We start from the raw sequence: 24,482 nt of genomic DNA on the forward strand, positions 1-24,482 counted from the left end.
ATTAGCGCAGGTACTTGTCAGCAGTTGAAAAGACATGCGCACGGGACATGTATTGAGCGTAAACTTCCGTTTACGACGAAAGATGAAAGAGTGCTCCGAAATTCGTTCTGCAAATGACAATGCGCTGCAGTGACCGCGAGTTGTTAAAGAAAGAACAGTTTAAGATCGAGACGACCGTTAGAAATGCACATTATTCGGCCAAAAATTTTCACTCGCAAAAAAATGCTGGTGTCTGAAATCTCACCTCGCAGTTTGAAATTTGCACTCGCATTTCGCGAGTATGCGAGCTTAAATTCGAACCCTGTAGTGGTGACAGGAATCTAAAGATTAAGAAAATAAATGAACTTTTTTGGAGGGGGTGGAGTAATGTAAGTTTGAAGTCAAGACCTTGAATGATTAATGAGTTATATTCCTGTCACAAAGTATGAACAAATTTGATCTCCGAGCTCAATTTGTGACCTTGGCATTTGACATAAAGTCCTGGTTCATTTGCACTGCACATGGTCTCATAGCCACCTACCTATGCTAAGTTTGAAGCCAGTATCTTGCATGATTATTTAGTTATGCTTCAAACACAAAATATGATGGCCAACTTTGACATTTTAGTTCAATTAGTGACCTTGACCTTTGACCTACAGAGGCAGTTCAAGTGCTCTACATGTCATCTCATTGCCACCTACCAATTTCAAAGCTATTGCTCTGATAGTATTCAAAGAGAAAGTGGACGGTAACAAAAAAATTTACCAAGAAATTTCATTTTTTTAGGTACAAAAAGGGCTATAATTCTGTTAAAATACAAACAAGTAAACAGTAGTGTTAAAAAAAGCATCACTAAGAGCCTGTCATTGTTGTATATTGATATTTGAGACCTCATAATTCAGCAAAAATAGTTGATAGAGTTATGTACTTTTGCCTACAGATGGAGAACATGACAATAAACAAGTGTTCTAAGTTTCAAAGGTACATGTCGAATAGTTTTGACACTGACTTGTAGGAAAACTGAGCCAATTTCCAAGTCCAACAAGGCAGTCTGAAAGACAGCTAAATCCCCCGCCACTGTTATGGATGATGAAAGGGTAAACCTTTCCCTCTGAGCTGTGACCTTGACCTTGAACTGACATGGCTGACTCATGAAATATGCACATTGTCTTGATGAGGTGATTATTTGACCCAAGTTTCATGAAAATTCTTCAAAGGGTTTAGAAGATACAGAGCTAAAACCTTTGACCATGAGTTGTGACCTTGACCTTGAGTTGACATGGATGACCCATGAGTTCTTTATGAGGTGATCATGAGACCAAAGTTTGATGAAAATGCTTAAAGGGTTTTAGGAGATACAGAGTGGACATAAAATTAAAAGCTTAAACCTTGAACCCTAAGATGTGACCTTGACCTTACGCCTGCATGGCTGACTCCTAAGTTCTGCACATCGTCTTGATGAGGTGATCACTTGACCCAGGTTTCATATGAATACTTCAAGGGGATTAGGAGATACAGAGCGGACACAAAATGGAAGACTCAAACCTATGATCCTGAGTTGTGACCTTGGCCTTGACCCAACATGGCTGACTCATAAGTTCTGCACATCCTCTCGATGAGGTGATCATTTGACCAAAGTTTCATGAAAATCCTTCATGGGGTTTAGGAGATACAAAGCGGACACAAAATGGAAGACTCAAAACTTTGACCCTAAGTTGTGACCTTGACATTGATTGGGCATGGTTGACTCATGAGTTCTGCACATTATGTTGATGAGGTGATCACTTGACCCAAGTTTTATAAAATTCTTTCAAGGGGTTTAGGAGATACAGAGCGGACACAAACTAGAAAGCTCAAACCTTTGACCCTGACTTGTGACCTTGACCTTGAGCCAATATGGCTTATTCATGAGTTCTGCACATTGTCTTGATGAAGTTTCATGAAAATCCTTCAAGGGGTTTAGGAGATACAGAGCGGACACAAAATGTTTCAAACCTTTGACCCCAAGTTGTGACCTTGACCTTGAGTCAGTATGGCTGACTCATGAGTTCTGCACATTGTCTTGATGAGATGATCATTTGACCAAAGTTTTATAAAATTCAAGGGGTTTAGGAGATACAAAGCAGACACAAAATAGAAGGCTCAAACCTATGACCTTAGTTGTGACCTTGACCTTGAGCCAACATGAGTGACTCTTGAGTTCTGCACATCGTCCTGATGAGGTGATCATTTGAACCAAGTTTCATGAAAATCCTTCAAGGGGTTTAGGAGATATGGAGCTGACACGAAAGTGTTACGAACAGACGGATGGAAGGACTGAGACCATTCAAAGTTTCGAAGCCAAATATTTCATAGTTTTGACAAAACGTGGTTTTGTACTAAAACTGTACTAATTTCCAAGTCTAAAAAGGGATATTATTCAGCCAAAATAGTTGACAGAGTTGTATACTTTTGCCTACAGATAGAAATTATTATAATAAATGAATGATAAAAGTTTCAAAGCAATATGTCAAACAGTTTGCACAAAATATGAACTGGTATGAGAAACTTAACCCAGATTTTTGTAAGTTAAAAGGGGCCATAATTCAGCAAAATCCTTGACAGAGTTATGTACTCTTGCCTAAAACTGGACAAGGTGATGTACACAAGTGTTGAAAGTTTCAAAGCTTTACCTCAAAAGGTTTTGTCAAAATGTGGACTGGTACCGTATTACAACAAGAGGACCATGATGGTCCTGAATCGCTCACCTGTCCCAACATGACCCAGTTTTGAACCGAGTATGACGTCGTTTTTTTTTCTATTTTTTGACATAGTGACCTAGTTTTTGAGCTCATGTGACCCAGTTTTGAACCTGACCTAGACATCATAAAGATGAACATTCAGACCAACCTTCATATAGATCCCATGAAAAATATGGCCTCCAGAGAGGTCACAAGGTTTTTTCATTATTTGACCTACTGACCTAGTTATTGATGGCATGTGACCCAGTTTCAAACTTGACCTAGATATCATCAAGGTGAACATTCTGACCAATTTTCATGAAGATCCATTCACAAGTATGGCCTCTAGACAGGTCACAAGGTTTTTCTATTTTTAGACCTAATGACCTAGTTTTTGATCGCAGCTGACCCAGTTTCAAACTTGACCTAGATATCGTCAAGATGAACACTCAGACCAATTTTCATGAAGATCTTGTGAAAAATATGGCCTCTAGAGAGGTCACAAGGTATTTCTATTTTTAGACCTACTGACCTAGTTTTTAACCACAGTTGACCCAGTTTCGAACTTTGCCTAGATATCATCAAGGTGAACAATCAGACCAACCTTCATACAGATCCCATGAAAAATATGGCCTCTAGAGAGGTCACAAAGTTTTTTTATTATTTGACCTACTGACCTAGTTATTGACGGCACGTGACCCAGTTTCATCAAGGTGAACATTCTGACCAATTTTCATGAAGATCCATTCAAAAGTATGACCTCTAGAGAGGTCACAAGGTTTTTCTATTTTTAGACCTAATGACCTAGTTTTTGACTGCAGCTGACCCAGTTTCGAACTTGACCTAGATATCATCAAGATGAACATTCAGACCAACTTTCATACAGATCTTATGAAAAATATGGCCTCTAGAGAGGCCACAAGGTTTTTCTATTATTTGACCTACTGACCTAGTTTTTGATGGCACGTGACCCAGTTTCGAACTTGACCTAGATATCATCAAGGTGAACATTCAGACCAATTTTCATGAAGATCTTGTGAAAAATATGGCCTCTAGAGAGGTCACAAGGTTTTTCTATTTTTAGACCTACTGACCTAGTTTTTGACCGCACGTGACCCAGTTTCGAACTTGACCTAGATATCATCAAGATGAACATTCTGACCAACTTTCATAAAGATCCCATGAAAAATGTGACCTCTAGAGAGGTCACAAGCAAAAGTTTACGCACGGACGCACGCACGGACGCACGACGGACGCTGCGCGATCACAAAAGCTCACACTGTCACTTTGTGACATGTGAGCTAAAAAAACTTAATGAAGATGTGACGCCGACACAGATGTAGGATAGCTCTACATGTTCTTTGAATAGTTGAGCTAAAAAAAGGTAATAAATTTCTTTCAAACACAACTTGTAAACCCGGAGCTATCACTAAAGTTGATTAATACCTTATATGCAGCTTTGACACAAGTAAAAGTAATACATTGTGGCCTTCAAGTGTGACCTTGACCTTGGGCCTAGAGAATTAGGTTGAGCACTGCACTTTGTCTCATGAGGTAAACAGCTGATGCTACAGTTCTGAATATCCTTCAGAGATTTTAAAGAAGATAATACTATGGAGTGGACACAAACTGAAGATAGTATCTGATTTCTGACTTCTTAAGAAAAGCCTTGACTTTTTAACCTGATGTCCTGGGTTGTGCTTGATATACTTTATATATGATATCATTTTATGTTGCTTGCATAAAAACTAGACTATCCCAGACTGAAGATCCAAGATAAGGCAGGCGTGATAATTCAATGATAAATCAACATGAATGTATTATATCAAAATAATTATATCATTACCTTGACTTCCACAGACATACAAAAGAAACAACAGCAGTTTTACAGCAAAGCCTGAAATTAACAATTACACTTATTTAGTCATTAAAAAAGAACAATTTGTCACCTTAATTCCAGAAGCGTATAAATTAATTTTTGATAAAATGGAGTGTTTTGTATCGTTGGATCTGTCCCAAAATGCTCTACAACATGCACTAACTTATATGTGTGTAGCTCTAGCATGAAGAGGGGAAATCGCTGTGCCACAAACATCTAACTCATCCATTTTATGTTCCAGTCAGATCTTTAAACGAGTTTTTCTCAAAACGAAAAAAAAAAAGATGTTATACACTTCTGGTATTAAGGTGACAAATTGTTACTCATCCTGCAACAGAGTTCAAGTAGAATGTCTGATATTTTTTGTAAACAAGTGTATCAAATACTACAAATCATAGTATGTTTGATGTCACATGAGTCAGAGCAACACATAGGCACCTTTAAGTACCAACTAGCCTACTGTTTCATTCGGATGTGTGATACATGGTCAGAGATTGTTATTACAAGCCGGCTTTGGATTGGTTGAATAAAGTGTAGGGAAACCCGTAAGATTCAATGAGACGTAAGCCGATTGGATAAAAATGTTATGTTTACAATCATAAAATATGTGTCAAAATTAAGCAATATAATGTTTTCTGTGAAATTTGGAATATTTTACTAGTGCCTGGCTGAATGGTTGACTTTACAATTCTGTATTTAGAATAGTAGGTGTCAGTGGGCACTTTGCCTCTAAATGCCATTCAAGATAGGGGGTAGGTTTGTCTGATGAAAAATTGTAAGAAAACGGATTGGTTATGCCTATATAAAATTGCTATTTTTATGTGTCTGAAATGCTGTCTTACTGAAAGAATCACATCTTCATGGTCATTTCTCAATTTTGGGGCATGCGACAGGGCCATTTCTTATAATGGAAGTCTATGGAAAAAGTAATAGGAGTGTCTGACCACATTTGGAATCAGTAATAAACAGCCTTTAAATTATGATATTAGTCTAAGAGCAGCATTGTGCAATTATTTATCCAAGATTGTGTAATTAATATGTACATTCATTACATTACCAATTTCTATCAGTAAAAGTGCACTCATACTTCATGATGACCTAGTGGAGATCTGTCCCTTGATTTTGTCACCTCAGCACAACAAACGAATAACTGCTGTTAACCCTTATCCGGCTACATTTCTACTTGTCTATCTTTCAATTAGGACAGTATCATTAACTGTTTGAAAGGGTTCTTATCTAAAAGATACTGACTGAATAGCGGACAGTGTAGATCATCATCAGACTGCAAGGATGTGCAGGCTGATCATGATCTACACTGGTCGCAAAGGCAGAATCAATCGTGTCCAGCATGATTGATAAGGTTTAACATAAAAACCACTTAGCCACTTTCTCTGCTGAGGTGACCAATGTTGTACAGCTATACTAACTCCTGCAGCAACCAAGAAGTAATGTTACCATATTTGACTTTCCATTTTACATTTCAGTCATATTAGAATTTAAAATATAAAGCAGAAAATTTAAATGCTACAAAATGTTCACATGTGACAGTGAATAAATTTTTACAGCATACATTTAGTGTTAAGAACAAATATGGATAACTGCATAGTTGATGTTGGTAGAAGGGGTGTTCACTGAAAATTAACTGACTGAATAGCATGGTGGTCAGTCTGCATGTAAGCTAATCTTGGTCTGCACTGGTCACAAAGGCAGAATCACTTGCTGCCAGCAAGCTAAAGGTTAAGGATTAATGAGATGTCTATATGGTTTGAACTAATGACCTAATTCTTTACCTAAGATGACCCACTTTTTAGTTTTTCCTAGATCTCATTCTGTGAAGTGTTCTGACAAGGTTACATGTGTGTGTATGGTGGCTCATTTTTGACATTATACTATGTTGTGTCAGTATGTGCCTGACTAGCACGTTTTATGCATGTTTCAAAGCCAAAATGCTATTTCAACAAGAAGCTGCATTTTCAAAACGCAAAATCATACCCCAGAGTGTATAAAAAATGTTGTTTTTCAAGGTTTTAAGTTTAAAGGTGAATATAATATGAAGGTCAAGGTCATCTATATAGCGGTCAACTTGTAGCTCTTGCCACAAGGTTTGTTGAGTGAACTAAACTGGCCGGGTCATTATATGGGCTGCAGAACCAAAAAAGTTTATATAGGTCAAATTATAGGCCTTGCCACAAAGTTTGTTGAGACTAAGTAAGAACTAAATTGGGTCATTTATGTGGGCTGTAGGATTAAAAATATTGTTTATCAAGGTTTTAAGTTTGAAGGTGATGGTCATATGAGGATTAAGCAGGGTTCTCACTAGTAGTTTTCACAAGGGGGATTTTGTCCACCTTAATAATTTCACATGGGGGATTTTGTCCGGGTAGATCAGAAATAGCAGGGGGGATTTTGTCCTACATTCGAAATAGACTGTTGCATTTATGGTAAGCGTTGAGGTGTTCAGCCTGTACCAACAGCCAACATGTAACTGTTATATTTATACTTGTATAGAAACTATAAAACTGTGCTATGTAAATATTCAGTGAACATTTTTGCATAAGTGTATATTTCAGAAAATGCGAGGGCACTTTCGTGTTCTATGCGTTTTTTAAAACTGAGTTAGCTCCCTTCAATTAAAAATGAGAGCTGTCACAGCGGACAACATGCTGGAATATTCTGATGCCGGATATAGAAATAGCACATCTGATTAATGACCCCAATGTGGATGATAATTTTGACCAGCCAGGTCCCTAGGTCTAAGGTCAAGGTCACACGTAGATGCCAAAGGTCAGATACAAGAATGACTCTTAAAACCAGTTTTCTTGGTTAAGAGTTATGTTTAGGTCAGCTTTTCTCATAAACTATCAAAGCTATTGCTTTAAAACTTGCAACAGTTTTTCACCATCATAAGCGGACGCTGTACATCAAGAAACATAACTCTACCCTGCTTTTTGCAAGAATGATGGCCCTTTTTAGACTTAGAAAGTCATGGGTAGGACAATATTTCTATTATACAAAAATCAGATGAGCGTCAGCACCCGCAACTTAATTTGTTTTTGGGTTTATTAAACTGGTTGATAGCACCAAGTCCCATAACTCTGACCTACATTTTGGCCAAATTAAGCCCCCTTATTGACCTGGAAAGTCTTGGTTAAAGTTTTGGGTGCAAGTACAGTCCCCTGTAACTTAAAGGCAAGTAGATTTGAAACTGATTTTGTCTTTGTCTAGATCAATTACCAACCTTACTGGATTAAGTCCCATAACTCTGACATGGATTTTGGGCAATATATGCCCATTTTTGGAAATAGGAAATTCTGGTTCAAGTCTGTGTGGAACTTACTGTCTGCATGTATTGTTGTTATTATTATTGTTATGAAACTAAGCCCAGTTTTCTGTGGTAGAACATGCATGTTACATCTAATTTTTAGGTGTATTTTGACCTATCATAATCTCTACCTGGGATTGGGTTTTAGATTTTCAAATAATCACTCAAAAAATGCTATATGAAAACAACTATAGGGTTTTATATTTTCAAATTTTAGTCCAAGTGTTTTTTTTTATAACTTATTGTACATATAGTACAGTGATTTGTTATACATTATTGACAGATATCAGTTCATTATGTTATACTTTATTAGAGAAATTTAGGTGCTTCCAGTAGTGGACTTTGAATTGCATGGCAATACTTCATTCACTTGTTTTCACACAAGTGAGACATATACTGGTGTGATTACGGAATGTATGTTGTAAAAAATGATGATGCAGCTGTCCAGAAGTTTGATTTCTCATTGAATCATGTTCTCATATGATTTTTTACTGTCTAATGTCTAAATAAATTGTAAATTGCAGGTACCTGTTTAACTCCATTTGTGCCTATTGCTGCTGCCAGGAAAGGAGTTCTGTTCTTGTCCTTCACAGAAAGTAAGTTTTTGAATAACTGTAAAAATATGAAAAAAGTTACAAAGTTGGTTTAATTCCTGTTAATGCTTATAAATATGCATTATGTATGACATCTATAAAGGCTCAATTGTGGGTGCAAATGTCTCTGTGATCTCTTGTTATTTTCATGGTGTTAAATTTTGTTGACTAATCTGTTCCCAAGAAATGTTTATCAATGATTAGAAATTGACTTATATGAGTAACAAGTTGTTTTTATAGTGATTTTGTACATTTGTAATGGCTGGGGGTTATAAACGAAGTTCACATGAAATACTTAAATTTGCTTTTATGAGTATGTTTGTGCAAAGTTAATAATCCATGTAACTGTATTCATCTAAAAACATTACCAGTACTTTTTAAAGTGGACTACATACTACTTGTGGAATGCTCGTCCCCATTGGACTGTTTCTGGTGAACTGAGAAAATATTTCCACGACGTGACTGTCGTTAATCAAACTATAACTTGCCACGGACAGAATGACTGGTATGCCATCTTTGTTGATTTCCTGTAAGTAAAATAGATTTATAAATACTAAATATTGTAGCTAGAGGGGGTTGTCATTTTTCCATATATACATGTCTAGTGGATATTACAATAATGTTCTTGTCTGAAAATGTTGGCCTGATTTTAAAATAATTTAAAGAATGTGTGTGTCGGCTAACATTTATCATTTTTAGCTCATCTGTTGTTTTTTGGAAAAAAAATGATGAGTTATTGTCATCACTTGATAGGCGTCTGCGTTGCCTGGTAAAGTTTTATATTTATGTCAGCTTTTCTCCTAAACTATGAAAGGTATTGCTTTGAAACTTGCAACACTTGTTCACCATCAATAGCTGACTATGTACAGCAAGAAACATAACTCTATCCTGCTTTTTGCAATAATTATGGGCCTTATAATGGCCCCTTTTGGACTTAAAAATATCAGACTTCTTGGTTAAGTTTTATGTTTAGGTCAACGTTTCTCCTAACTATCAAAAGCTATTGCTTTGAAACTTGCAACAGTTGTTCACCATCATAAGCTGACCCTGTACATTAAATAACATAACTCTGTCCTGCCTTTTGCAAGAATTATTTTTGCCCCATTTTGGACTTTGAAAATCAGATTTCTTGGATTAGTTTTATGTGTAGGTCAGCTTTTCTCATAAACTATCAAAGCTATTGCTTTAAAACTTGCAACACTTGTTCACCGTCATAAGCTTACCCTGAAAAGGAAGAAACATACCTATGTCTTGACTGTTGCAAGAATTATGGCCCCTTTTTCGGACTTAGAAAATATCAGATTTATTGGTTAAGTTTTGTTTATGTGAACTTTTCTTCTAAACTGTCAAAGCTATTGCCTTGAAACTTGCAACAGTTGTTCAACATCAATAGCTGACTATGTACAGCAAGAAACATAACTCTATCCTGCTTTTTGCAATAATTATGGGCCTTATAATGGCCCCTTTTGGACTTAAAAATATCAGACTTCTTGGTTAAGTTTTATGTTTAGGTCAACCTTTCTCCTGAACTATCAAAAGCTATTGCTTTGAAACTTGCAACACTTGTTGACCATCTTAAGCTGACTCTGTACATCAAAAAACAACTCCATCCTGCTTTTTGAAAGAATTATGGCCCTATCTGGAAAATCATGTTTGGGACAATTTTTCTATTATACCAATAAATCAGATGAGCATCAGCAACCGCAAGGCAGTGCTCTTGTTTCTAGGGTGCCTCAAGTAAATGGAGTTAATGAGGCAGAATTCTAACTCAAACACTTCATTCGAAAATAACCTTGGGGTAAAACCTACCTACATTTCTTCCACAATATGTAAAGTAAAGAATGAAAGCAAAATAGAGAACTTTTACCACATGTAAGGCCACATTAAAAAACGTCTTTGTTTGCTGTCTCCTGACCCTACTCTTTTTCTTTTTTTTTTTTTTTTTTTGGTGGGGGAAATATACTTTTACCAGTAGAATATATGATTGTTTCTTTACAGAATATTTCTTCTGTAAAAATAAGACAAACCTGTATGTTGTATAAAAGAATGAAATTTTAACTTTCTTACTTTTTATTTGCTTACTTGAAAAGTTGAAATATATATGGCACTTGTCATACCGCCAAATTGAAAAAAAAAATTGACCAGCATTGTTCGATAAAAACTTCTGGGGTGCAGTATTTTAAGTGGGTAGGTAGGGAGACAGCAAACAAACAAGTTTTTAATTTTAGCCTAACTAGGTAATTTTAAAGATGTCTAACCCTACCCCTTCTGTTTTTGAGGTAACTTCACACATATTGGAACATAAAAATTGAAAGCTTATTTCTAAATCTATTTATGGTGCTAAATTTCACATTAACTGTAGAAAGAAACCTAATTTTATGATGTGAAATTAGGCCCATATTCCACTCCCAAAACGGCCAAACAAGTGCCCTGATTTTGGGCCAATGACCTTCTTGTTTCATTTTTTCAGATAATTCATACCTTTCCATCAAGCAGTCCTAAGGAACGGGCACACGCTTCTTTCCACAAGACATCAGATGAATTTGCATAGCCTTCATAATTATATTCCTCGACAGTTCTTCAATTTATCCTGTATGTTTCAAAGTGTTTTGGTTGAATACATTGACTTTATGCTCAAAACAGAGGACATCAGCCAGTGAATGATTTCTCAAGATAACAAGAGCACCGCCATGCGGGGCATTATACGCCCGAAGGCTTACATCATAGGATTGGAGCAAAATTTTAAGAACTTGACTGTTGTAGCCCCAAAGGACTGGAACAACAAAAGGAAAACTTCAAAAAACAAATCTAAGTCCACAAAAAAAAAAATCAAAGTCTACAAAAAATCCTTATCAGGTATAGGTATGTAAAAATACACCTTAAAATTGGAGGTACCATCCATGTTGTACCACAGAAAAGTGGTCTCGGTTTTTCCCTACGGCCAATAATAAAAAAGTTTCAAAATAAGCTATTTATAGTAACATAAAAGGGAAGTAATTAAAAAAAAAAAATTATTGTAAGTACAAAAAAGAGATCTGCCAAATAAAAACAAGACCACTGCAATGCAGAGCAATATACACAAAGCAAAGTCATATATGACCTTTGACCCTTTAGTGTGACCTTGACCTTGAAGCGAGTCATCCCGAACATGCGCTCTGCACATCGTTACAATGTGGTGAACATTTCTGCCAAGTTTCTTTGAAATCCTTCCAGCAGTTCAAGAGTTACAGAGCGGACACGAAACAAACTGATATGACTTTTGACCCCTAAGTGTGACCTTGACCTTGAAGCAAGTCATCCGGAACATGTGCTCTGCACGTCGTCTTGGTGTGGTGAACATTTGTGTCAAGTTTCTTTGAAATCCTTCAAGGGGTTCAAGAGTTACAGAGCGGACACGAAACAAACTGATATGACCTTTGACTCCTAAGTGTGACCTTGACCTTGAAGTGAGACATCCAAAACATGCGGTCTGCACATCGTCTCGGTGTGGTGAACATTTGTGTAAAGTTTCCTTGCAATCCTTCAAGGGGTTCAAGAGTTACAGAGCGGACACGAAATTGCTAACGGACAGACGGACGGACGGACAGACGGACACCAGCGTCATAACATAATACGTCCCTTCGGGCGTATAAAAATTACTGGGACATTTGCAAAATCTTATACACTTTACCTTATATTGCCAGCTTTAAAAGTGGCATTTCAGGCTTTCCAACTTTAAAGTTATTGCCTTTCTTGCATAAATTTGATATTAGAATACATGTTAAAGATACTTAAATTTTATTCTAAACTGACTCAGTTTAATTTCCAATGAAGCAATGATTTTTGATATTTTTTTAGCCCACAATCATCAGATGGTGGGCTGTTCAAATCACTCTGCGTCCGTGGTCCGTCGTCCTTCCGTCCGTCCGTCCTTCCGTTAACAATTTCTCGTTATCGCATCTCCTCAGAAACTACCAGGGGGATTTTGACCAAACTTTGTCAGAATGATGTATTGGTACCCTAGTTGTGTCCCCCTGAAAATCAGACTGGTTCAACAATTTTTGAATGAGTTATGGCCCTTTGTTTATTTCTATAATTTACATAGATTTATATAGGGAAAAACTTTGAAAATCTTCTTGTCCAAAACCACAGAGCCTAGGGCTTTGATATTTGATATGAAGCATCATCTAGTGGTCCTCTACTAAGATGATTCAAATTATTTCCCTGGGGTCTAATATGGCCCCGCCCCGGGGGTCACATGGTTTATATAGACTTGTATAGGGAAAAACTTTGAAAAACCTCTTGTTCAAAACCACAGGGCCTAGGGCTTTGATATTTTGTATGTGACATCATCTAGTGGTCTTCTCGTAAGATTGTTCAAATTATCCCCCTAGGGTCAAATATGGCACCGCCCCGGGGGTCACATGGCTTACATAGACTTATATAGGGAAAAAACTTTGAAAATCTTCTTGTCAATAACCTACAACATTCAAATTTGGACCACATGTATGGTTTTGAGTGGCAAGATGAACCTTGACACGAGTTGACCTTGATTTTGACTTAGTGACCTACTTCCACATTTATGTAGCTACAGCCTTCAAATTTGGACCACATGCATAGTTTTGTGCACTGAAAAAAACTTTGACCTTGACATTGACCTAGTGACCTACTTTCACATTTTTGAAGGTACAGGCTTCAAATTTGGACCACATGCATAGTTTTGTGTTCTGAAATGAAATTTGACCTTGATTTTGACCTGGTGACCTACTTTCACATTTCTCGAGCTACAGCCTTCAAATTTGGACCACATGCATAGTTCTGTGTACCGAAACAAACTTTGACCTTTACATTGACCTAGTGACCTACTTTCACATTTTTGAAGGTACAGGCTTCAAATTTGGACCACATGCATAGTTCTGTGTTCCGAAATAAAATTTGACCTTGATTTTGACCTACTTTCACATTTCTCGAGCTACAGCCTTCAAATTTGGACCACTTGCATAGTTTTGTGTACCGAAATGAACTTTGACCTTAAGATTGACCTAATAACCCACTTTCACATTTCTTTAGCTACAGGCTTCAAATTTAGACCACATGCATAGGATTGTGTACCGAAACAAACTTTGACCTTGACATTGACCTAGTGACCTAATTTCACATATTTGAAGGTACAAGCTTTAAATTTGGACCACATGCATAGATTTGTGTTCTGAAGTGTAATTTGACCTTGATTTTGACCTAGTGACCTTCTTTCACATTTCTCAAGCTACAGCCTTCAAATTTGGACCACTTGCATAGTTTTGTGTACCGAAATAAACTTTGACCTTAAGATTGACCTAGTGACCTACTTTCAAATTTCTCAAACTACAGCCTTCAAACTTGATGCACATGCATAGTTTTGTGTACAAAGAACTTTGTCCTTGAAATTGATCTAGTGACCTACTTTCACTTTTCTCAAGCTACAGCTTGCGAATTTGGACCACATGCACAGTGTTGTGTACGGAAATGAAATTTGACCTTGAGCTAGTCATTAAGTCTTGAAATTTGAACACTCAAAAATGGCACATTGGTGGGCGCCAAGATCGCTCTGTGATCTCTTGTTTGGAAATAATAATGGTGCCTATGCCCGCTGAATTGGGAGAATAAGCGCAATGAAATTGGGAAAAACAGAGATATGTTTAATTTTTATAATAAGTGTTATAAATCTCTACATTTTGTAACTGAAAGTTGTTTCAAGGGGTTACAGTTGTCAGCAGTAAAAATAGGTAAAAAAGTCACTGTAAACAAAGGAAGAAATCAAGCTATGTATATTCTGCAATAAGCAACGGTTGAGGCACGGACCAGTATGAGAGCATTATGACGTCCGTTATGACAAAAAATTGCCGCATGATGTCCGATACATTACTCTTAGGGTAAAAGAAGTTCAGCATAGTATTTATTAAAGTATGTCTATTAGCATGTCAGGATGAAAACAATCAAGGCCTTCTTGTAATTTATTTCTAATTTACCATGGTTCATCGTTCAGATGCTTCAGTATTTAACCAATCGGGCTAATGGTTCAATTCCTACGCGTCTAAACTCCAATCCGTGGTATATCAGACGATAAACTACTCGAAGGCCTTGATTATTTGTTAAATAAACAGTTATGAATAGCAGTTACAATCAATTTATTTTTTTTAAGGTAAAATGCAATTTCCATTTTTAGCTTGACTGTTCAAAGAATAGTCGAGTTATTGCACTCGCCCTTGCGTCTGCGTGTGCATCGGCATCAACATCCCGATTTGGTTAAGTTTTTAGATATAAGTTGGTATCTCAGTAACCACTTACTCACTGTGATAAACTGACTTACATTGCACAGGTTCCCGATTTCGTTTTTTACTTTTTTACAAAATTATGCCCCTTTTTTGACTTCTAAATTGTTGGTCAATGTTTTGTATGTATGCTGGTATCTCAGTACCCACGAATGGGAATGGATTGTAACTGTAGACACTGGTTCACTGTCATCATTTGACATGCATTAAGCATTAAGTAATACCTGAAAAGTTGGTTTTAAAGTGTTGCACATTTTGTTATGCGCACTTCCCACAAATCTTGCTTCCAGATTTGTTAATCGGCAGAAGACTTCAACTTCTATGGCCCTTTAAATTTGTAGTAAAAAGTGTATTTGAGATAATGTAATATATCAGAGGATATTTAAACATTGAGAAGCACCTGAATCATGATATAAATTTATTGGTATTCGAAGAGAGGGTTCATTCTCAAGTATTTACCTACACTTGTATAGGAAAAAAAGTAAATATCTTCTTGTATAAAACCACAAGCCTTTCATATTTTGTTTGTTACATTGGCTTGTGGTCGTTTACCAAAGCTGTTTAAGTTATACCCCATGGGTGTAGAGGCCGTGCCCCATGAGACTCATGTTCTAAGTACACATAAAGGAGAGAAATTGTAAATTGTTTTTCTCTTGAAGGTGCAAGGCCTATGCATGGGATTTTTAGCTCACCTGAAAACGTTCTATAGTGTATATTGCATTTTACATGCTGGAATGCAATGTTTTTATGAAAGAAGCAAGACACTGATACCAGTTGTTTGTTTGTGCAGAAACACATATACATGTACGCCCCTTGGAAAGACAGTTCATTGTATGAAAATCTAGAATTCATAGCAAGTTATTTCTTTTTCTGATTGCACATATATTGTGAATAATGAAATTGATACATAACTGTTTCAAAAAAGGATAATATCATTGACAACTTTATTCCACTGAAAATTTTCAGTGTTTCATCGAAGAGCTTAAACTGAAAGTAAGAATTGGATACATTACCTTTAACAGCTGTAATTATCATTTCCAGGATTCTGATCCAGTACATTCTTTGTTGCTTGAACCAGGTGATTTCCTCCCAAGGCATAAAAGTTGACAATAGCCAGCATCTCTTTCTTGAAGGAGTCTTAGGATTCCACCTTTTAATGTATACATGCAAATGCATATTGGCAGGTACAGAAAAAGGTATTGATTTCATTTATATTATTTACTCAATTTTGCATTCACAAGTATTTAGTGAAATATGGAAGCTGTGCTGACCATGGCATTATTTTGTGCCAGGTTTTAGCTCGATTTTTCGAAGAAAAAGTAGAGCTATTGTACTCACCCCGAATATAGTCAAATATCTCTGTTACTATCAAAGCTATTGACTTGAAACTTACAATACTTATTTCAGACCTGGGATTTTTCAAGACTGGTCCTGATTTCAGGCTCTAGTTGCCAGAATTTCTCTATATAACTCTACTGAAAATGGGGATTTCAGGACTGAGAATGTAGGTTTTCAGACTTTTGATTTCTGACTAAATCCCAGGCCTGTTATTTACTATCAAAGTCTACATCTGGAGACAAAATTCCCATAACTCTGATTTGAATTTTGACAGAGTTATGTCCCTTTTTAACTTGTATTTTTTTATGCCCCCCAGCATCTACTAATGCGGGAGGCATGTAGAGATTGTCCTGTCCGTTCGTTTGTTCGTCCGTACGTACAAGGTTAACCAAATGGTACCGTTTTGTCTAGCATCATTACCCCTTACTAGAATGAGTTGATACTAATGCAGATGTAACCTGTGACCATTCCTCATCTTCAGACATCATCTGACCTCAGTTTGACCTTGACCTCATTTTGGACTTAGGTTGCTTTATATGGACCATCTCTTGGTTAACCAAATGGGACCGTTTCATCTAGCATCAATACCCCTTACAAGAATGAATTGATACTAATACAGATGTAAACTGTGACCATTCCTCATCTTCAAACATCACCTGACCTCAGTTTGGCCTTGACCTTGACCTCGTTCTGGACTTAGGTGCAAAATCTATCGACAAGGATGCCACTGGGGGCATCAAGCGTTTACGGAACACAGCTTTTTTTTTTTTTTACTGGCAAAGCTCTAATTCAGAGTCAAGCACTGAGAGAAGTCGAGCGCTCTGTCTTACAGACAGCTCTTGTTAGGTTACTAATTCCTAAAATGACTTTCAAAATCTTTATAAAAAGCAGACAAATATTTATATAGATATGTTCCATTGGCTATGTAACACTTTCTAACCAAAGTGGATAAATTGTAACAGCATATGACCCGAATGAGATATTACGTTGAAAATGTAGTACTGTAAAATGCGAATTGTTTGCATTTTTCGAATTGAATTTGGATGATATACACAGTGTTGCACACCGAATATAACTGAATTTCATTGACCATGAATGTGACCTACTGACTTTCTTAATAGTTTAGCATCAGTTTGTAATTTGAAACATGTAGCTCATATTACTCATGTGAGCGATCCAGGGTCATCTTGACCCTGTGTATGTAAGAAATAATAAGTTCCAAAGTGTGGTTTATCGTAGAATAACCCTGAGTTTTTAGTTCTTATGCGTAGAAATAAATCACGAAGGCCGTAGGCCCGAGTGATATATTGTTTTGCACAACAACGAAAACCAAGGGTTATTCTACAAACTGGGAACTTGTTATTTCACTTCTAACTTGACAAACTAGTATCAACAGTGTTAGAGAAGTGGTAACTACTCTTTATGACTGGGCTACATACCTGGATTGAATGACATCATTGCACGCGAGTGGTTTTTTGCAGAATAATCCGGAGATAGATTTTGCTCTACATGCATGTAGGTTATTTGCTGGCCATGTTAGAATACATGATAATATAATTATACGAACAGCTTCATTTGTTTTTTCAAATGAATTGATCATATCTGCATTAAATCTCTGTACCTCGTGTCTGTCAACAAGAACAGGAATTCTTGTTACTGGTCTTGTTGGTTGTCTTATCAAATTTTCTTTTATTTCATTAACCCATTCTGAATTAATGTCTCTTACTGAGAAGGCTGACAGTGCAGGCAATATCTTCCTAACAGGAACATTGAATGAACCTGAAATGTTAAATCTATTAATGTAATAATGTTTCAAAAACTAGGTCACAATGTCAGTAATTGGGAAAAGAAAACTCTGGCAAGGTATCATTTTATTTTCGTCCTTTCTGTAGCTTTGTCCATTGTTCCTTGTTGTAACACGGTTTGATTTATTTTCTTTTTAAAGAAAACAATGCTTAAAACAGGGAATTATTACACAACATTTTCTGAAATCCTAAATATTACACTTGGGATTCTTCGTGAGAAACTTTGAGCTAATTACAGAGTTACTCCCCTTTAAATAGCGTTGTTTTTTTTTTTTTATTTTGATGCCCATAAAGTGCTTTTTTTTTTACCTGTTGCGGGGTTGTTTCACGATGGTCCACTAAATTACTGCGCATGATATGTAGTACATGTAACTAATGTAGAGTTAAATTTTAATAGTTAGTAACTGCAGATTACGGAAGTAAACAGTTATATTGTTTAACCTATTTTGGTATTTTTTTCTAGATTACCATTATTTGCGTAAGTCAGTGACTAACTCTGCCCTGTCAGTTCCAATGAAACGGACTGTAGCTCAAAAAGGTATATGGCCTAGAATAATTAATCCTTGGCATAAAATGTTTGTTAAGACAATAAAACCCCATTAAGACTACCAAAATTGGAATTATTGCACTTTATTTTTGACAAACAGTGGGGACATACCCTGTGTTCTACAGAAACATTTTAGTTTATTTCTGATTTTTTTTTCAGGTACCTGCACCAAAGCCTATTGTTTTTGCTCTGGAAAGTGGAAGTATATAATTTTTCTTCTGTCAGAACTATGCATTGACTGTTCGAGTCTTTGGAGAGTATAAGATGGTAATTGAAATTAACTGAATGAAACAGCTTTCGATCAAGTCTCAAAGTTTGGTGTTAAAAGACTGTTGACTCTCCTCAACTTTGAAACCAGTTCCTACAACTTGCTACTTGAATGACCGAGAACCTCTTGTACATGTTTCAGAAACAGCATTACTTTGAGATAAGACTTGCTTCAACTGAATTACATGTCTCCCATATGAAAAAAACATCATATTTATGTGTACCATTGTGATTTTTTCTTAATTTAACCTGCCTGAATTTATACCCATAGTCTTACATTTTTTCAAAGATGTTGAATGTAAAAAATTTAATTTTCATTTAAGTTACCTTGATGAAACACCGCACCTCTTCTGTGGTACTGTAAATGTAACTGGATTTTAAATTCTGGGTTATTTGTGGGCTGTTGGGGCTTACAGTGTAGTTGTCCCCATTAATTTTTTTGGATATTATAACGGATGCATGAACATGGACAACCATTTTTAATCAAGGAATTTAGAAACACTTGACAATAAATTTCAAAATTTCAAAGGATGTTTGTATTTATATATTGATTAGATAACCCTTAATGCATGTATATCATCCTTCAGTGTTTATATTTGCAGAAATGTTGCCTACCTGCACAATTTCCTTTCAGACTTTGCATTTCTATGTCAACATGTGTATATTGTGGAAATATACATCCATCTCCCTCTGGCCATGTTATTTTTCCTCTTCTGTCTGTATCAGAACAAATCAGATGTTAAAATTTTACAAACTGTTACATATTTTTAAGACCTTCATCAAAAGTTTTTTCATTGAACAAAAGATAAAGCACTATTAAGTATTTAATTTTACTACACCTAATTACGATATTATATAACAATGATCAATGTTCATAATATGACAGCACTCGGCCCCTTAGGAAAAATCGGGAGGTATTTAAAGTTTTGTCAAAACTATCACAAACTTCTCAACAACTTTTCGATCTCAAAACAAACATTCTGACCTAGTTTCATAAAGACTGATCATAAATGTGGCCTCTAGAGTGTTCACAAGCTTTTCCTTTGATCTGGCCTACTGACCTTGTTTCTGATCCCACTTGACTCAGATTCAAACATGGCCTAGCGATCATCAAGACAAACATTCTATTCAAATTTCATAAAGATTGTTCACAAATGTGGCCTCTAGACTGTTCACAAGCTTTCCCTTTGATCTGGCCTAGTTACCTAGTTTCTGACTCTACACGACCAAGTTTCGAACTTGACCTTAAGATAATCAAGACAAACATTCTGACTTATTCTAATGAGTTTCAAACTTGAACTGTGGTGTGTTGACAAGATTTTCCTTTTATCTGGCCTAGTGACCTAGTTTTTGACCCCACATGACCCAGTTTGAAATTGACCTAGAAATAAATAAGACAAACATTCCGACCCAGCTTCAAAAAGATGGATCAGAGTCACAACTATGGCCTCTAAAGTATTCCCAAGCCTTTCCTCTGATTTGACCCGGTGACCTAGTTTTTGACCTCACATGACCCAGATTCAAACTTGACCTAGAAATAATCAAGACAAACATTCTGATGAAGTTTCATAAAGATTGGGTCACAAATGTGGCCTCTAGAGTGTTCACAAGCTTTACCTTTGATATGGCCTACTGACCTAGTTTTTGATCCAACATGACCCATTTTCCTTTTATCTGGCCTAGTGACCTAGTTTTTGACCCCACATGACCCAGTTTCAAATTGACCTAGAAATCAATAAGACAAACATTCCGACCCAGCTTCAAAAAGATGGATCAGAGTCAAAACTGTGGCCTCTAAAGTATTCACAAGCCTTTCCTCTGATTTGACCCGGTGACCTAGTTTTTGACCTCACATGACCCAGATTCAAACTTGACCTAGAAATAATCAAGACAAACATTCTGATGAAGTTTCATAAAGATTGGGTCACAAATGTGGCCTCTAGACTCTAGAGTGTTCACAAGCTTTACCTTTGATATGGCCTACTGACCTAGTTTTTGATCCAACATGACCCAGTTTCAAACTTGACCCAGAAATCATCAAGACTAACATTCTGACCAAGTTTCATAAAGATTGGGTCACAAATGTGGCCTCTAGAGTGTTCACAAGCTTTTCCTTTGATCTGGCCTACTGACCTAGTTTTTGACCCCACATGACCCTGTTTCAAGCTTGACCTAGCAATCATCAAGACTAACATTCTGACCAGGTTTCATAAAGATTGGGTCACAAATGTAAATGAATGATGAGTTTGGTGTTTGAGTTACGGCGAATCGACACAAAACGGTCATATATCGCCGAGAAAAAAGTAAAATGAATTACGTTAATTGTAAAGCATATATAAAACTATTAAAGTAAAAAGGTATATACATATATAGTGTAAAAAGACTGGGTCACAAATGTGGCCTCTAGACTGTTCACAATCTTTTTCTTTGATCTGACCATCTGACCTAGTTTCTGATCCACATGACCCAGATTCAAACTTGACCTAGAAATAATCAAGACAAACTGATGAAGTTTCATAAAGATTGGATCACAAATGTGGCCTCTAGAGTGTTCACAAGCTTTACCTTTGATATGGCCTACTGACCTAGTTTTTGATCCAACATGACCCAGTTTCAAACTTGACCCAGAAATCATCAAGACTAACATTCTGACCAAGTTTCATAAAGATTGGGCCACAAATGTGGCCTCTAGAGTGTTCACAAGCTTTTCCTTTGATCTGGCCTACTGACCTAGTTTTTGACCCCACATGACCCTGTTTCAAATTTTATCTAGCAATCATCAAGATTAACATTCTGTCCAAGACTCATAAAGATTGAGTCACAAATGTGGCCTCTAGACTGTTCACAATCTTTTCCTTTGATCTGGCCTACTGACCTAGTTTCTGAACCCACATGACCCAGTTTCAAATCTGACAAGGAAGCAATCAAGACAAACATTCTGACTAAGTTTTATAAAGATTGGGTCACAAATGTGGCCTCTAGAGTGTTCACAAACTTTTCCTTTGACCTTGCCTACTGACCTGTTTTTGACCCAACATAAGACAGTTTTAAACTTGACCTAGAGATCATCAGCACTAACATTCTGACCAAGTTTCATAAAGACTGGGTCACAAATGTGCTTCTAGAGTGTTCACAAGGCAAATATTGATGCACAACACACTGACGCACGACGGACCCTGACGGATGCCGGACAATGACCGGTCACAATACTCACCTTGAGCAGGTTGTGCTCTGGTGAGCTGAAAATGGGTGAAATGGGTGTCAGTGTTATAGACCTTGTGTCACAGGATGCAGGTGATGATGAGGAATGACTATTTTAAGTCTGAAGCAAATCAGTCAAGCAGTAACAGATATAAAGTAATATGGCATCTTTATATTAACCAAGATGTGAACACAGAAGCCAGTGGGGGCAGCAAATTTGTTCACCAGAAAAATAAGGTACTTTTATATTGTCTGCTTTCATGGCAGTCCTTATCAGTAGTATTACTGAATCTTCTTGATCTTGACTTGCTGTTGCAGACATACTTTTGTGCACACTATTTAACTATTGATTTGTTTTCAATTTTTAATTTCACAGTTAAATCATATTATTACGATTTTATTTCATATTGTAGTAATTTTATGATAGTAATAATACATTAATATATGGTACTTATTTACTTCAATATCATGGTGGGCCTGTGGTCTAGTGGTCATATGCTTGAATGTCAATCCTGAGGTCCATGGTTCAAATCCCGATCCAGGCAATGGAAATCTCTGAGATGCTCTTGAGAGTCTCCCACCTAACTAAGAGGCCTGAAATGGTTCTTCCCAGGAAAGACGGCTTCGTGTGTATCAGTGCTATACACCGGGTACATTAAAGAACCAGACTGTCTATTCCCAAAGAGCTAGGCTAAGTTAGCAGGACAGGCCTGTATATAAAATGATTTCTCTCTTTCTGTTCTGGGGGCTTTATCTCACTCTGTCCCTCTGGTCAGATCGCTCTGTGTCTGTACTAGTAGAGGATGAATTTCGTGCCCTGTGTGAATGCGTTTTTTATTATGGGAAACTTTTCGGAAATTATTTTTGTGTCAAAAAATGAATACAAATAAGGGGGTTATGCCTTTAGAGCATCAGTAGGTTGTTTTCTAACATCACTTGCCATGTTTAAAGCATAAAAAGTGCAGTTTTGCAACTTTATGTCAAAAAGTTGAAAAAAATATTCTCCAAGGCCATAAAAACATTTAGGGTCGGGACAAAAATTTAGAGTAGGTCGGGATACCGGAAACAAACAATTTTTTCTTACGCCTTAATGTTAAGTGAACATTTCTGTAAATGAGCTGTCAGAGGACATAAATGCTTAACTAATGAACTATTGACATACCAGCTTACACACAAAAAACTTAAACAAACAAAAATTGCAAAATGGAAAAAGGGCACAACTCTGGGAAAAAACTCCCTAATAAACAGATCCTAATTTTTCTTTTTTTAGTGTATGTGTGCATTAATTGTGGTCAAATGGGCATCATTTCACTCATGGAATGTATTTTACATAAATAAGACACTTTTCATGCTTATATTTGTATGTTTTTTTTAGTTGTTTATTTGAATACACAAGTGGGGTATTCATTCTGCAGGGCAATTCTCTGAAATGTGGCAATATGAGGGTACCTTGTATTTCACTACATACTCTTCAACATCCCTTTTTGTTTTCATTTTCTTGAAGCAAATGTATGTATGTCTTGTGGAAAATACTAGTTGGTCTCTGACAGAGTAAAAAACTAGAAACTGTATCAAAGTGGATCTGAAGTGGCTGTATTATACACACAAGTAGACAAAAATGCTGACATGAACACTGATGAACAAGCTAAAAATGAGTTTGCCAAAACATAGTCAATATTAGCAGGTTTTTTTAAACACTGAGTTACCTCCCTTCAACTGTAAACTTTGTTTATAGGAATTTTAATTATTTTAAAATCTCTTTTTCAGCACAGCTGGATCAGTCAAAGATAATGCTAAATACAAAATTTATGACCTACTTACTTATTAAACATTTCTCAAGATTTCCATACACTATGTTTCCCCATACACCATAACTGTAGAACAAAGACAAACATGTCTTAGATTTTACATCTGAACTTCATGAGCTGTATTGTTAGTTCAAACACTTCACTACAAAAGAAGAGACATTTTTCACAGTATTTTAAGCCAGAGAAGTTTTAGATGCACAATAAAAAGTTAGTGCACAAATAAATGAAAATCACATTTTTTTTGGCTTGACAGACTGCAAGATATAAACTTTTTATTGTCAGAGAAAAGGCTGATAATAAGCATGATGTCTGACATAATATACTTAAATTTCTAAGCTGTGACCAGCAAGTTACATTCAATAAATCTAGGTTATAAGACAATGGTGAAATCATCCAAGTAGCTCTTAACAGATTTCTTGTATCACAACATACAATGCAAAGGTTTTAAGTGTGTGGAAAGGAATCTGAAAACCAACTGGGTGGTTCCAAAAGGTATTCTTGGTTCAATGCTGTTTTGATACATGCTGCTTTCCAAAGTATTCCAACTTACTGTGTTAGCATGGGTCTCTTATGGTAAATGGGCTCATGTAGTAATGTTCTATTTGACATACTTTGAATTAAGACTACATTTTTTGTGGTTATTTTGGATCATGAAGTCCACTCAATGTCAAATATAGATGGTAAAATTCTTATTTAGCACGAGTAGTTTACAAATGATGCCACCTAGAATTGA

The sequence above is a fragment of the Mercenaria mercenaria genome, chromosome 12, assembly GCF_021730395.1.
Source record: "Mercenaria mercenaria strain notata chromosome 12, MADL_Memer_1, whole genome shotgun sequence".
Classification (NCBI taxonomy): Eukaryota; Metazoa; Mollusca; class Bivalvia; order Venerida; family Veneridae; genus Mercenaria; species Mercenaria mercenaria.